We start from the raw sequence: 14940 nt of genomic DNA on the forward strand, positions 1-14940 counted from the left end.
ACAGCCTGCTCACTCTGCTGTCCTGTTGGCCTCGATGACCTTGGCGGTCGTCCTCTGGCCTTTGGAGCCTGTGCTGGCCCCGTCTGGGAGGGAGCTGCCAGTACCACAGCTGGCATCTCCTCAGTCATCACAGCCTCACTGGATGCAACGGCCACTGGCAGAGGGGCGAAGGATCTGCTGCCCTCATCTGGAGCGCCTGCAGCTGCTGCGCTGACATGAGTTTGCTTCGGACATCCCTGCTCCCCTTGGATGGATGGGCACCGAGCTGGGAAACTTGGTCTCCTGGAGAAGCCTCTCCATGAGAGTCGCCACTCTCTCCATGGAGGGCATGTGGTGCTCAGCCATGAGGCTCATTGCTTCGGTGATAGTCCGTGGAGACTCCTCCACCACGGACATCAAGCCAAGCATAGCCTTACCTATCACCACCAGATGCTCCCACACCCGGCCGCATTTCCTGCATTTGCTGCGTTGTGGATGACTCCAGAGGCACATCATCAGGCGCCGATTGAGCATGTGCCTAGCCCCCTGCAGTCCTCTGACTCCTGGCGCCATGGGCACTCTCTGTCTCTGCCAGGTCCTCCAGTGACTGTGAAGTGCCCTCACCCCTGTGCCCTGGGACACTAGCCGATGTTCTAATTCCCACTGAGGTGCTAGTATCTGCACTGGTGCCTGCCTGGCAGAGATGACGTGACCCTTTTAAGTCCATGACTTCAGGGCCCTTAGTTGTGAGAGGAGGCCCCTGCTGCTGCTCCTCCCGGCCCTGCTCCGCTGATGCTGAAAGGAAGAACAAGGACATTGGATCAGTTAACATGGAGACAATGTCAATGTGCATCCCTGTCACCCAGATCATTATGCGCTCATCCTTCCATATGCAATGGTCAAGCCGTGTTGCAAACTTCAATCACTGAACATTCAGCACTGCCATGGCTGTTGGGAGAACAATAAAGACCTCACTGCTGGGCAAACATACCTGCCCGTGGCACCCCAGCCTCACCGACACCAGTGAACCTGGGTGCATGGTACCTCTCCAAATCTAGGGCCTCCTGATCGAAGTGGCTGAGAATCGTTAACTGTGCCGGCCCGCTGCCAGTCCTCACCTGCTCAGCGACATTATGTGTGTTCTTCTCCTGAAAAGGAGAGAAGACCATTGATTAGTGTTACTTGTACCTGAGCTCTCTTCACAGACGGCCCACCCCAACCAGAGTTGAACATTGCAGGGCTCCAGTGCCTCCTCACTCCGCTGCTGCCGGACACTCAAACAAAGATGCTAGGCCTGTTCCCCGCACCCCCCACCTCCTTGACCAAATGTTGCCTACATCACAAAGGCACCACAGGTCGTTGAAGCACTTGCGACACTGGATCCAGGTGTGCTGCACCACGTCGTGGGAGCTCACCACCTCCGCCACCTCGTTTGGTCATGTGGGGGGTGGGGGGGGCCTCTTCCTCCTGTCCTGGGGAACTAGCACCTCCCGCCGTGCTGCCACCTCCTCGAGGAGGGCAGCAAGGCAATCATCAGAATATCAATGGATACAGTACCCCTCTGCCCTACCCTCCTGCCTGGCCTGCTCACCAGGAGCTCTCTGGAGAGCCCTTCCACTGGCCATGATTCACAGCCTTTGAAAGGCTGCAGCAGCTTTTTAAAACAGGCCGCCAGGTCGCCATTGGACCCAGTGGTCATTGCAGACCTGCCGCTGCCTGCCCACTCCTGCTGTCCTCGGGAGCTGTGATTCATGTTGGGTGGACCTTAATTGGCCTGCCCACGTAAAATGGCGGCGTAGACCCGATCGCGGGCAGCAATCGGGTCCATACACTCCTGCACCTGTTCCCACACCGCTCTCCTGACGGGCAGAAAATTCTGCCCATAGACTTAACGGCACAGTTCTAAAAGGAGTGCAGGGACAGAGTGATCTGGGGGAACACGTGCACAGATCTTTGAAGGTGACAGGGTATATTGAGAGAGGTTAGCAAAGCACACAGTGTGTTGGGCTTCATAATAGATGCATTGAATACAAAAGCAGGGAAATTATGATGAACATTTATTAAGTTCTGGGTAACCCACAACTGGAGTATTGCACCCAATTTTGGTCACCAGACTTTAAGAAGAATGTGAAGGCCCTTGTGAGGTTGCAGAGGAGATTTACCAGAATGTTTCCTGGGATGAGGGAATTTAATTTTTAGGTTGGAGGTGTTGACATTTTCCTCCTTAGAGCATAGGAGATTGAGGGGACATTTAATAGAGGTGTATAAGTTTTGGTTAGATAGACAAAGGTAAGCTGTTTCAATTCATTAATGATAAAATTGACTAGGGGTTACACATTTAAGGTTCGGGAAAGTGATATAGGAGAATGTGAGGAAGAGCTTTGTTATGCAGCAAGGAGTAATGATTTGGAACTCGCTGCCCATAAGGGTGGTGGAAGTGGAGATGATCAACGATTACAAAGGGAATTAGAAAGATATTGTAAAGAAATAAACTTACACGGATAGAGCAGGGTAATGACTGAATTATTCTGAAGAAAGCTGGCATGGACTCAGTGGGCTGAATGGCTTCCTTCTGTTCCATAATAATTCAATGGGCTAAATTTTTATGGATGCGGGGAGACTCTGCAGGCCTTTAAAAATGACAGATGGGACCCAACTTTGAGATTCCCACCCTCATTTTAATTTTCACTGGTTCGGGAGACAGGGGGCGGGGGAGGGAAGGGGGGAGAGTGGCAGGGGTCGGGGGGTGGCTGGGGGTGTGTTTCAGCAAACTAATTGAAGTCTGAGCTCTCAACCTGAGAGCCCGGCCTTCCATTAGTTAGCTGAAGCAGATCCACACAAGGGAAACATTGCTTGATGGACAGATTTTTTTATTTTCTTAGCTCTAACTTATCAATGACTCAATGTTCATTTTCACAAGGTTAAGAGGTTTCAAGCGCTTATAGTTTCTGCAATCGATATACAGGAACACAGGAAACACAGGAACATAGAAGCAGGAGTAAACTACTCAGCCCATTGAGCCTATTCCGCCATTCAATTAGATCATGGCTGATCATCTACGTCTATGGCATTTTCTGTGCTATCCCCATATCCCTTGATGTCATTAGCATCCAAAAATGCATTGATTCCTGTCTTGACACGCTCAATGATTAAGCTTCCACAGCCCTCTGGGGTAGAGAATTCCATAAATTCACCACCCTCTGAGTGAAGAAATTCCTCCTCTTCTCAGCACTAACTGGCCTTCCCCTTATTCTGAGACTGTGCCTTCTGGTTCTAGACTCACCAGCCAGGGAAAACAGCCTATCCACATCTACCATGTTATGCCCTGTAAGAATTTTGTAAGTTTCAACTCTAGAGAATACAGGCCCAGTTTCCTCAATCTCTCCTCATAAGGTAATCCTGCCATCCCAGGGATTAGTCTGGTGAGCCTCTGTTGTATTCCCTCTATGGCAAATATATCCTTACTTAGATAAGGGGACCAAAAATGTACACAATACTCCAGGTACAGTCTCACCAAGGCTCTATGCAATAGCAGCAAGACATCTTTACTCATGCACTCAAATCCCCTTGTGATGAAGTTCAACATACCATTTGCCTTCCTGCATGCTAGCTTTCAGTGACTCATGAACAAGGGCACCCAGTCTCTTTGGATATCAACGTTTCACAAAATCTCACCATTTAAGAAATACTTGGCCTTTCTGGTTTTTCTACCAAAGTGGATAACTTCACACTTAATTACAGTATATTCCATCTGCCATGTTCTTGCCCATTCACTTGGCCTGTCCAATCCTCTAGGAGCCTCCTTGCATCCTCCTCACAGCTCACATTTCCACCTATTTTTGTGTCATCAACAAATTTGGAAATATTACATTTGATCCCCACATCCAAATCATTTATATAGGCTGTAAATAGCTGAGGTCCCAGCACTGGTCCTTGTGGTACCACACTAGTGACAGATTGCCACCCTGAGAATAACCCATTTATTCCTACTCTCTGTTTTCTGCCTATTAACCATCTCTTATTATATTACTCCCAATTCCAAATTTTGTTTACTAACCTGCTGTGTGGAACCTTATCAAAAGCCCACTGAACGTCCAAATATGCCACATCTACTGGTTCTCCTTTATCTATGCTTCAAATAACATCTTCAAAGAACTCCAACTGGTTTGTGAAACATAATTCCCCCTTCATAAATCCATGTTGGCTCTGCCCAATCAGATCAATATTTTATAAATATCTATTTATCACATCCTTTATAATACATTATATCATTTTCCTTACTACTAACGTAAAGCTAACAGGTCTGTAGTTCTCTGCTGTCTGTCTCTCTCCCTTCTTAAATAGTGAGGTTACATTTGCTACTTTCCAGTCTGCAGGAGCCTTTCTAGGTTCTATGAGATTTTGAAAGATAACCACCAATGCATCTGTTATCTCTGTAGTGACCTCCTTCAATACTCTGGGATGTAGCTCATCAGGACTTGGCATGAGTTGGCATGGATGGGGCATGGTGGGGGTGGTGAGTGGGGTGAGATGAAGGGATGTGAGGCATGAGGGCTAGAGGGCTAATATCAGACAAAACAACTGGCATGAAGTCCCAGAGAACTGAGATAGGGCCTTTTAATCAGCTCACTTCATCACTGGCCAAGCTCTGTGGCTCCCTCTGAATTCTGTAGGTGGCAGGCCGACTCCAGCATACACCCAGCGGAATGAAAATTGCACCTTACATGCACTTTTTTCCCGAGTGGGCATGCCGAGCTGGGAAATTTTCTCACTTCATCGAATCACCTTTAACGTGAAAATATGTCCCAGTGATTCTATGACTACGAATGGAAGTCTACTGAAATAATGCAGATATATGTCGGAGATATGACTAAGATCAATAAAGAGCAAAACGAGTTTTTTTTTATATATGCTTATAACCCATTTTCTCCCATATTTTCACTGCTACTTATCAGCATCAACAACAGCTTTTATTTTTAGAGCAGGTTTAATGTCATAAAATATCCCAAGGTGCTTCAGAGAGGTATTACAGAACAAAGGTGATATTGAGCCACATAAGGAAATATTAGGACAGGTGAGCAAAATTTGGCCTAAGAAGTAGGTTTTAAGAAATGACTTAATGGAGGAAAGAGTGGCAGAGGGGTTTAGGAAGGGAATTACAGATTTAGGGCCATGGCAGCTTGCATCCTCCCCTTGTGTTGTTCTGACAAGAAGACATATGCTGCAGCCTTCTCCATCATCACAGCCCATTCCATCCCATGACTGGTAGATACGGGGATAAACGTGGCCTGGATTATGTCAATTTGCTTGAAATAGAATTGGACCATTTCATTTCTACATGGTTTTGCAGCATAGCTGATAAGTAGTGAAGCTGAGCAGAGATAAATGAGCTAGAGTTGCATGTAATCATGGGACTCAAACTTGTGACCTGCTGGTTAGGAGTTAAGTACTGAAATGCTGTGCTACTGGGCCAGCTGTCACTAGTTATTAAGAATGACAGATATTATGATCTATTGGGGGTTTGCTGTCTGTATGTTTAATTAGCTTAGCTTCAAAAAGTAGGGATTAGAGAACTCTTCATGCAATGCAAATGTGATTCAACACTGTTTACAGTTGCTCACAGGTGGGTTTAGAGGCAGGAAAAATTCAGAAGAAAATCAAAATAGTGAGTGGAGAAGCAACAGTCAGAACAGTGACACAAGTTTAAGGGTAAACTGGATACTCAGTTCTCATCAGCAGATTGACTTCATGCTGAATTTGAATAATCTCTGAATAAACTTGTAAAAATCAACCTCAGCTGATTATTTAACAGAACAATTAAGAGATTCTGCTAAATTCTGCTTTAATATTCTCATGCCTAAAATGATTATTAGTGACGTAAGCACATGTATAAAGGTTGAAATATCAGATTAAATGAGGAACATAAAAATATAAGTTACCAATAATTTCTATTACAGTAGATGGTGAATAAAATTGTAACATACTTCTGTAACAAGGACAATTTATATTTACAGAGTGGCTTAATGTAATAAAATATCTCATGGCACTTCACAGGGGTATTATAAAACAAAATATAACACCAAGCCACATAGGAGATATTGGGCCAGATGACCAAAAGTGGTCAAAGTGATAGATCATAAAAGTGTCTTAACGGGGGAAAGTGAGATAGAGAGTTGGACGGTGGGACTTTCTGCACCTGCCGCAGGTCAGTGGACTCGGGCTGGGGCACCACCTCGCCCGCAGTGGGTCTCACCCACGACGGGGCCAGAAAATCCCGGCCGGAGTGGTACAGGGAAGGAGGTCCAAACCTAATGGCCTAGGCAATTGAAGGCAAGGCTGCTAATGGAGTAGTGATTAAAATTGGGGATGCTCAAGAGGCCAGAATTAGATGACAGCAAATATCTTAGAATCATAGAATGGCCATTGAGCCTGTCATGTCCACACTGGTCTACATGTAGCCATCCAACCTGATCCCACTTTCCAGCTAATGGTCTGTAGCCTGATGTACTTCAAGTGCATATCCAAATAATTGTAAAATGTTATGAGCGTTTTTGCCATGGCCAACCTTTCAGTCGGTGAGTTTCAGATCCCCACATCCCTCTGGGTAAGAAGATTTCCCCTCAGATCCCTACAAAACTTCTTACCTCTTAACCTAAATCTATGCCTCTAGTTATGGACCCCTCAACCAAGGAAAATAGGGCCTTCCCATCCACTCTGTCTAGACTCCTCAGCCCCCTCTGTTCCAAAGAAAACAATGCACTGCCACTTTTCCACCCACCTAATTAGCCTATTGATATCTAGAGGATTGTGAGGTAATTGCCCAGGCATATTAAAAAAAAAGAAATATGATTAAAACAGCTTTTTTAAAAACTTTTTTCCATTGATGTTAATGTAAGATAATTGAGTTACTGAAAGACCCAGCTTCCAACGTGCAGTTTTCAACCTCTGAATGAAATTCTTTGGCAGTTTAGAGCCCTCTTATAACATCATCAATCATCTCATGATTAATGTAGCTGACGCAGATCAGAGTGAAGGGTTTGAACAGCCCTTGATTGTGAGTAGTGCATAAGCAGGTAAGAACTCACAGAGGGGTATTTAGCAAATTAGACCAAGAACCGTTCACAAAAAATGAAAAGGCTAAAAGCACTTAGCCTCAGGCAATGAGAAAGTAAAATAAGAATAAAACCAGATGGACCAGATGTCATTGACCCAGGAATCGACCACAACAAAGACACACCTAGGCCAATAGACCCTGTAAGCTCCTCCTTACTAATATCTGGGGAATTGTGACAAAATTGGGAGAGCTGTCCCTAAGACTAGTGAAGCAACAGCCTGACATAGTCATGCTTACTGAATCATACCCTATAGCCAATGTCTCAGACTCCTCCATCACCAATCCTGGGTATAACCTATCCCACTTGCAGGATAGACTCACGAGAGGTGGCAGTACAGTGGTATACAGTCAGGAGGGAATGGCCCTGGTAGTCATCAACATTGACTCTGAGCCCTGTGAAATTTCATGGTACCAGGTCAAACATGGGCAAATAAACCTCTGACTGATTATAACCTACTAGACTCCCTCAGCTGATAACTTAGTATTCTGCCATGTTGAAACCAATTGGAAGAAGCACTGAGGGTGGTAATTGCATACAATGGCCCCCCTGTGGGGGGCTTCAATATCCATCACCAAGAGTGATTCAATAGTACCACTACTGACCAAGTTGGCTGAGTACTAAAGGACATGTCTGCCAGACTGGGCCTTTGGCAGGTAGTGAGAGCGCCAACATGGGGGAGAAACCTACTTGACCTCATCCTTGCCAATGTACCTGTCGTAGATGCATCTTTCCATGACTGTATTGATAGCTGTGACTACCATATAGTCCATGTGGAGGCAAAGTCTCATTTTCACGCTGGTGACACACTCGATAACACAACCACCATACTATATGGAATAGATTCTAGAAGTTGAAAACTGAACAACCACTGGTCACTGTGGGGCATCAGCAGAAACAGAATTATATTTAACCACAACATATTGCCCAACTTATCCCTCTCTCTGCCACTATCATCAAGATTTGAGAACAACACAAGTTAAATGATGCCTGGAGGGTAGCATGCCAGAAGCAACCAGGCATACCTAAAAATGAGATACCATCCTGACGAAACAATAACTTAGGACGACATGAATGCTAAACAGTGGAGGCAGCATGCTATGGACAGAGCTAAGCAATCTCACAATCAGCAGATCAGCATTAAAGATCTGTGATCCTGCCTCATCCAGTCGTGAATGATGTTAGATAATTAAACAAATAATGGGAAGAGGAGATTCCATGAACATCCACATCATCCATGATGTGGAGCCCAGCACGTGTGTTAAAAAAAAGAAAGGTTGAAGCACTTACAATCATCTTCAGCTAAAAGTGCTTAGTGGACGATCTATGTCAGCATCCTCCTGATGCCCCCATCATCACAAAAAACAGTGTTCAGCCAATTCAGTTCACTCCACGTAGTATCAAGAAATGGTTGATGGCACTGGAAACGCTATGGGCCTGACAGAATCTTGGCAGAAGTACTGAAGACTTGTGCTCCAGCATTATCTAAGCTGTTACAATATAGTTACAATGCTGGCATAGTCCTAACTAAGTGAAAAATTGCCCAGATATGTTCCATCCTTAAAAAGCGAGGCAAATCCAAACCAGCCATTAATGTCCCATCATTTTACTCTCAATCATCAGCAAAGGGATGGAGCATGTCATTAACTGTGCTTTCAAGCTGCACCAACTCACTAACAAGCTGTCCACCGATATTCAGTTTTGTTTCTGCCAGAACTTCTCTACACCAGGGGGAAAATTTTTCCCATGGCGGTGGGAGTGCTGGTTGGGAGTGGGCAGGGGCAGGTGTGAAGCCGATTGCTGCTCATGATCGGCTGCATGCCGCCATTTTACGCAGGCGGGCCAATTAAGGCCTGCCTAGTATGTGCAGCTGGTAGCACATGCGCACGAAAGAGTGTAGCAATCTCCCTGAGGCACAGAGCTGCCCCAGGGAGATTGAATATTTATTTAAAAGTTTTCAAATCCAAAGTAAAAATTTATTTAAACATGTCCCCTCATGTGACAGTGTCACATGAGCTGAAACATGTTTGTGAAGTTAGGAAAAGTTATTTTTTTATTTTGTAAAACCTTCAGGAAACTTCATCCTGCCCGTGGATGAGATTTCCTGGAAAATGCGAAGGCCGCTTTGGCTCTTTGCTTGCCCGCGAACTTCAAGGTTGGACAGGCAGAGTTCTTAACAACTTTAATTACTTTTTTAATGGCCTTAATAGGATATTGACAGTTCGGCGGGCACACAGCTGACTCCAGCACGCGCCTGGTGAATGGAATAGCGAAATGACGTGCGATGGTGTCCTGACATCATTGCCCATCATTTTATGCGTCGAGGTGTTGGGCTCACCCCCACACGCCAATGGCAAAATTCTGCCCCAGGTTTCATTACCCATGGCCCAAACATGGAAACAAAGAGCTGAATCCCAGGGGTGTGGTGAGGGTGACTGCTCTAGACATCAAGGCAGTATTTAATCAGTCTCTTTTTGGCAATTTTCCTTTGCACTTCTTAGTTCTTGTCTCTTTGGGCCATGCTCCCACATGGTCCTGTCACTGGGTCATTTTTGCCATTGGGGGTCTGGATGCTCAGCCAGTGGTGCTGCCGATGCTTCAGAGCTGCCAGTCACCTGATTGCATGGGCAATATCAGGAACCAGCCCACCATCCTTAATTGACTGGTGCCAATTAGGGGGCTACCCATAGTAAGATTGCCAAAGCGGTTCAGCTGCCAGCAAGTATGGGCTGTGGACTAACATTTGATCCAGACATTGGATCCTGACTCCCATGATAAAATTCAGGCCGCAGTTGAGAATGAGCCATTAGACCCACTGAGTCTGTGCTGGCTCTCTGTACCGCAATCCAGCAGTCTCATTTCCTTGCTCTATCCCTGTAGCCCCGCAAATTTATTTCCCTATCCACTTTCCTTTTGAAACAATTGATCATCTCCACCTCTGCCATCTTTTAGGTGGTAAGTTCCAGGTCATTACTACTTGCTGCATAAAAAAGTTCTTCATCACGTATGCCGTCTTGGCAAAAATCTTAAATCTATGTCCCTTAGTCCCTGTACCATCACCTAATGGGAACAGCTTTTCTTCATCTACTTTATCTAAACTGTCATAATTTTGTACACCTCTATTGAATCTCCCCTCAATCTCCTTTGCTCCAAGGAGAACAACTCCTGCTTCTCCAACTTAACCTTGTAAGCAAATTCCCTCATCCCTGAATTCATTCTGGTAAATCCCCTCTTTTCCTAAAGTGTGGTGACCAGAAATGGATCCAGTACTCTAGTTGTGGCCTAACTAGAACCTTTAAAGACTCAGCATAGCTTTCCTGCTTTTGTATTTGTAGTATAAAGGGTTAATTTTAAATATGTAAATCGTAGGAATCATAATGGTGGGATGGATAAGTTGACAGAGCAGCAAAATGTGCATTGATTTTGGGCTGGAATTTCTGGTCCTGCATCAGGCAATACTGGAAAATCCTGCCCATAGTCTACATCATCAGCGATGTAAGATCACATGATAATAGAGTATGAAGAGAGACAGTTCCATGTGGAGCCTCATGTAAATCGTGCTTTTGTGTTGCCCCGCAATGAAATCATGATTAGTTGGTGTGTTCTTCAACACCTTTATCATTTTGTTTACTTAAGATCATTTTGTTATATCATTAAATTTAGACTTGGGACCATAGGTGAGGGTGTTTCTTTTCCTCTGCAGGTGGATGATTACCCATGATGTCATGACTGGGTTGTGTTATATTCAACTTTATTGACTTGGCCCTTAGTTAATGTTCCTATCCGGGCAGATGTAGCACTCAGACCTCGAGTATGGAGCCTGCAGCACAGGCTTTTCTTGGAGGTCCATCTGTGGTGTCGTTGGATTAAAGCCTCCCGGGTGTCCCTGCCTCCCTGGATTATGGTCAGGTCAGCATCTACCCCTCAGCATTTCTCTGTGCATGCTCATCCTCGGATTCATTGCTTGACTCATCATGCGTAGCCGCAGCAACTCAGTCTACATCTTCCTCGTCCACTGCATCGCCCCTTTCCAGTGTAAGATTGTGGAGAGTGCAGCATGCAACCATTATCAGCGACACACGATCTGGGGGGTACAGGAGTGCACCCCCTGAACAATTCAGGCATTGGAAGTACATCTTGAGAAGACCGATGGTTCTCTCCACCATATTTCTTGTGGAGGCGTGGCTCCTAATGTACCGCTGCTCAGTTTTTGTTCTTGGATGGTGGAGAGGCATCATGAGCTAACTTCTGAGGGGATAGTCCTTGTCACCCAGCAGCCAACCATCCAGTCAGGCTGGAGCACTGAAGAGCCCCAGCATCTAGGAGTGTCTGAGGATGTATGCATTGTGGGAGCAGCCTGGGGTACCTTGCACAGACTTGTAGAACCAGCAAACTGTGATCACACACTATCTGCACGTACATGGAGTGGAAACCCTTCCTGTTGATGAATGCACCGGGCTCATCTACTGGCGCCTTGATGGCCACATGTGTACAGTCTATTGCACCCTGGATGCAGGGGAAGCAGCAATGGCTGTGAAGCCCCTCGCTCACTGTGTCTGGCTGGCCTGGTCCCAGTGGTAATGGATGAATGTCAGTGCATGCCTGGACAGAGTGTCTGTCACCTGCTTGATACAAGTGTGGACAGCTGACTGGGAGACTCCACAAAGATCATCCACTGACCCCTGGAAAGAGCCAGATGCATAGAATTTGAGGGCAGCTGTGACCTTTAGAGCCACTTGCTTGGAGTGCCCACCCACCCAGTTAGCGGAGATCTCAGGGCCTATCATCTGACAGAGAGTTGACTGTCTCCCTTGAGAGATGGGGTCTCCTTTGGCACTGCACCTCAGATGTGTTGAGCTAGCTGCTTTGCTGCCTGTATACCCTGGCAGCAGGATAGTGGCATCTTCTGCAGCCCCTTCCACCTTGGTCTCCTCTTGGCCCTGCCTTATGCCTGCGCCTCTCCTCCCAAAGGTGGCACCTCTGGAGGCTGAATGCGCCCTCCTGGCCTCCTCCCCCTTCTGGCCCTCCCTTCCTCCTCAGAGAAGGTACCTCCAGTGGAGAGCACGATTCCCATTCCCAGGGTAAGGGAAGGCTTCTGGAAACCTGCAGGCCCCAAAAAGGATCTTCACTGTAGAGTGCTGACCTGAAGGTTGTGAGTCCTGCCCAAGCAGCTGGTATGAGTTTTGGAGTATTTTTGCTCACACAGGCAAGTGTCATTAACTTTCAAAAATAAATATCTGACTGAGCACATTCCCAACCCCACTGAGTCTTCTTATCCCATCCTTGGATGAGGTTTATACAAATGTGTTCTACCCACCTGTCCGTTGCGCCCGTGCGATGACCTGAAGATCGCATGGGCCCCGAAAAATTGCCGTCAATTGGTGCTTCAAGGGCCTTAAGTAGCCCATTAATTAATGGTGGGCGCGCATCCGAGAACACCGAAATATCGCGATGGCGCACGGTGACGTCGGGACGCTCGCGTGTCATTTTACAACTTGGCATGGGGGGCCTGCTCCCCACACACCAATGGGAAAATTCTGCCCATAAAGATCTTAGGGCAGATGACCAAAAATTTGCCCAAAGAGGTAGGTTTTAAAGATTATCTTAAAGGAGGAAAGAGAGGTCACAAGGCAGAGATGTTTAGGTGGGGGACAGAGCTTAGGGCCGCAGAAGCTGAAGGGACAGCCACCAATGGTGGAATGATTAAAAACGAGGATACTTAAGAAGGCAGATTTAGCACAGTTCTGGTATCTGGAGGGTTGTGGGACTGGGTGAGCATAGAGAAAGAGGGAGGGATGAGGCCATGGCAGGATTTGGTTTTATTTCAGGTTTCCAGCATCTGCAGTATTTTGCTTTTCTATCAGTCCTTTCCATGGTCTTCGATTTTGATAGCTAACATGGTGATGACTCTTCACTGTCACTTTAAGCATGAACAGCAAACATTTGTGTTCTGGACAAATTATGGAATCTGCTGTATTGTGTGCCAGACTATGTATAGTTATCCATATGAAATTATTGGCCTTAGTATGTAATGACAATGTGTGACCTTTTCCTAACTCAGTAAATAAATCTAAACTGCCTCACTCTCTTGCTATCTGGCAGACTGCCTCAGGTTACATATACAAACAACTACATTCAACCATAAATGGAGTTGCTGCTGTCAGCTAGTGAAACTGTGTTGGGACAATTGTTTTGTTTTTTCTTCAAAATGCATTTTCTTACCTTCTTCTACATAATAGCAAATGCTTCTTGCAGTTTAGTTCTGGATGTATGCAAGACAATAAGAGTATTCTGATCATATTTGACTGATCACTGATGGTTTCACTCTATTTGTTGAAAAATTGATTCAAATGGCATTTTGCAGCTAGCATTATTTCTTGGAGTAGCTTTGAGACTGATTTGAACTGCTCGCTGGTGATATTTCCAAATTACTCGGTAATGATATAGGGGAAATTACCTCGTAACCATAGAGCATCACACAGACAAGCATTGTTCTGTCTATCCACCATTTCAACACAATTCGATGATCAAATGCTACTGTGTGATAAAATAACTCTCAGATATGCTGTTGCGTATTTTTTATTAAGTACTGTAAATCTGCCACTAAATTTTATCTCTATGACATAATACTAGTTTTTAACATTTAAGTGAATAAATAAAAGGTCACCTGGGAAGTGTAACTGAGAGTCCTATCCCATTTTTAGAAGGATCAATGCATATTAATTGATCTGATTTATTTCCATGATGCAACATTATTGCCATCTTACACATGGCTGAGTTTTAACTCCCAAAAATGGATGGATTGGGATCACACCGGGTGTTAAAATGCAGGAAAACTGGAAGAGGGACCAATCCGTCTCAAACCTGTTCACTTTCAGTTTTAATGGAAGCAGAACGAGGTGAGGGTGACCAACCCACTTGCAGGAATTCGGTTGGTCATTTCAATATTATAATGAGGCCGTGTGCCTTCTTTTCTGTTTTTAACCAGAGGCGGCCAAGCTTCCCAGGCCTCAGGAACCATGACAATTTAAAGGAGGAGAGAGACACTGAATGGTAGGTGCCTGTACAAAACTTGTGGGCCAAGGAAATTAAGAGTGTTTCCTGCAGGCCCAACAAGCTACCCAGGAAACCTCCTCGTGCCTCCATTGCAAACTGTCTGCTCAATGCACCATCTGAACAGACCCTTCCCTGCCATAACCACTACCATCAGACCCCTCTCAAATTGGGAGGGCCCAGATCACCATTGGACCCGCACCCCTCAGCACCCTGGCTGGCTCCACCCTGTGATCTGGACCCTCGTCCCCATGATCCAAAACACCCTTCTGTGACACAATCTGGACATTTCACTGCAACCTCTCCCATTCCTCCTGATTTGTAGGCTCTGGCCCTTCTGAAGGAGTCTCTAGCTTCAGGCTGCCTATGCATGGGAATCCTACTTAATGGCACCCTGCAGTTAAATTCTGCAGATATTCAGGGAACCCATTTTCCTGGGCTTCCCAGCCTCAAAACAGCCCTTCTGTACAGAAATCCCTTCCAGGTTATAATCCAGGCCACAATCTCTGTCAAGGTATGACCTGGTGCTTAAAAAAATAATTGGAAAGAACATCAATTTTACTCCATGTACATGGAAATCTAAATTGACTGGTATGGAGCGCAGATAGCTGGTCCACCAGCCAATGATGTTAAGTGGGAGCTCGAATGATTTTGCTCGTCAAGCCTTATTTATGAACAGCAGGTAAGCTGCCTTGGGACAGTTTATGGCGTTAAAGCGGCAATATAAATGGAAGTTGTTGCCATCATTAATCACGCTGCTTATGAGAATTTCACCATTTAGGAAGGTGGAAAATCT

This window comes from Carcharodon carcharias, chromosome 6 (assembly GCF_017639515.1).
Source record: "Carcharodon carcharias isolate sCarCar2 chromosome 6, sCarCar2.pri, whole genome shotgun sequence".
In the NCBI taxonomy this organism is placed as follows: Eukaryota; Metazoa; Chordata; class Chondrichthyes; order Lamniformes; family Lamnidae; genus Carcharodon; species Carcharodon carcharias.